This window comes from Littorina saxatilis, linkage group LG4, assembly GCF_037325665.1.
Source record: "Littorina saxatilis isolate snail1 linkage group LG4, US_GU_Lsax_2.0, whole genome shotgun sequence".
NCBI lineage: Eukaryota > Metazoa > Mollusca > Gastropoda > Littorinimorpha > Littorinidae > Littorina > Littorina saxatilis.
In genome coordinates this window covers 52,025,785-52,028,295 of record NC_090248.1, presented here as the reverse complement: position 1 = coordinate 52,028,295, position 2,511 = coordinate 52,025,785, and positions in this window count along the sequence as shown.

The following is a 2,511-nucleotide window of genomic DNA, read 5'->3' as shown; positions in this document are numbered from 1 at the left end:
CTTGCTGTCTGTGCGTATGTGTGTAGAGCGATTTAGACTAAACTACTGGACCGATCTTTATGAAAATTTACATGAGAGTTCCTGGGTATGATATCCTCAGACATTTTTCTTCTTTTTTTTATAAATGTGTTTGATGACGTCATATCCGGCTTTTTGTAAAAGTTGAGGCGGCACTGTCACACCCTCATTTTTCAATAAAATTGATTGAAATTTTGGCCAAGCAATTTTCGACGAAGGCCGGACTTTGGTATTGCATTTCAGCTTGGAGGCTTAAAAATTAATTAATGACTTTGGTCATTAAAAATCTGAAAATTGTAATTAAAATTATTTTTTTATAAAATGATCCAAAATTACGTTCATCTTATTCTTCATCATTTTCTGATTCAAAAAACATATAAATATGTTATATTTGGATTTACACCAAGCTCTGAAAATTAAAAATATAAAAATTATGATTAAAATAAAATTTCCGAAATCGATTTAAAAACAATTTCATCTTATTCCTTGTCGGTTCCTGATTCCCAGAACATATAGATATGATATGTTTGGATTAAAAACACGCTCAGAAAGTTAAAACTAAGAGAGGTACAGAAAAGCGTGCTATGCAGCACAGCGCAACCACTTCCGCGCTAAACAGGCTCGTTAATTTCACTGCCTTTTGCACGAGCGGCGGACTACAGTCATTTTGAAAAGAAAATGCAGTGCGTTCAGTTTCATTTTGTGAGTTCCACAGCTTGACTAAATGTAGTCATTTTGCCTTACGCGACTTGTTTACTTTTTTATTTGCCTCCGTTAGCTGGGCGGTTGTGTATTCTGCGTGCTTGTATTTCTCTAGCAACGCAGCGTATTTCTCTAGCAACGCAGCGTATTTATCTAGCATCAGAGACTTTCATTTGCTTTCTCAAAGTTTGTATTCGGTGATAATTATATACATATATATACAAGAGATACATTTCCTCATTTCATCCATATGTAACGCAGAATTACCATTTAGGAGAAATGAATACCCCACTAGCCACTAAAGACAACATTTTGAAATAATTAATTACATAGAACTTGAATTAACAGATACGACTGGGACAATAAAGTATGCGTTAAAAAATAACAATTGACAAAAATAGTCAAGGTTTGTGTGGTGAAGTCGACGGGCCGGTGGTAGTGGGAGCTAGAGGGGGGGGGTGTGTGTGTGGATGGGTCTGTCAAAGGCTTTTGTTGTACAGCAAATCACAATCCGGTCTATCTTAGTCAACCTTGTAAGTTTAAAGATCTATTCACCCCCTTTTCGCTTTTGTTCACCAGCCGAATTGTGCCTTCAAAGCACAGAAAGTCTACCTGACAGTTAATTCGCAGTCTACAATAGACTTCGACACACTGATTTTATTATTTACTAGCAATCAGGACCCGGCTTCGCCCGGGGTATGAGCAGAGCCCTTAGAATTTTTTTCTGAGAACAATCACACAGGTGTTTTCTGAATACTAAATCAAAGAACCACCAATAAAAGAAGAAATTGAAAGAAAAACTCCAAAACAAACTTTTGGAGAATATGAGTTACCTCCTTTGCTAATTCGTAAATTGAAAACTTTCTGACCTCAAAAGCATTTAAAATATGTTCTACACTCTCAAAATGTACCGGTAACTATAAATCCTTTTCCTGTTGACATGATTTCAAAAGTATGAGTTATCACCATTCTTGAGAAAGTTCGTGACAAGTGAGCAGCAGGTTTAACTTCATCACTTTTTACCCTTGTTAGAATGAGAATGTATGCTTGCAAGGTACCTCCCTTCCTTGGATAACAAAGCAAGAATTACCTCCCTTTGATTCTAGAACCTTCCTGTACCTTCTTGTTTGATTTATTTTATTTTATTTTAATAAGAGAAATAGAGAATCTCAAATGTCACTGGCATTGTGTGCTTGCTACAAGTGAAAAGTAGGCGGTGTACTGGCCTTGCTCGATAAAGGCTGTATTAAATAATTTCGTGGTTCATTATCTGAGAAAGGTAACAATAAATCACGAAACTAAAACCCAGATGCACATCTGTGGCTCCTAGGCAATGTGCATGCACAATACCTTGTTCTTGCCTCTTGCCATCTCCGAGGAATGGCGACAACAGACAGACACGCACACACAAACGCACACACCACACACAACACACATACAAACACACACACACAACACACACAAACACACAACACACACACACACACTTACGTCCATTCTTATATGTATTAGATAATCACTTTTGGCGCTAGTATCGCACGGGGAGTTGCGCGTGTTGTGGTCCGTGCTTGTATGTCGTTGTGCGTATTGATCTCTCAAAATGGCGACGCCGCGCGCTAGAGGGGATTTTTTTGGATCAGACCCGCCGAAAGGTGAACCATTGCATCAATTTGTTGCAGTCTGTAAGCGTGCAAAGCGAGGCGATGAAGACGCATAGAGTGTTTTTCATGTGGATTCCCAGTCCGAGTTTTTAAGTCGCTTAACCACGTGACTCCTGCATTTTTAACGCTT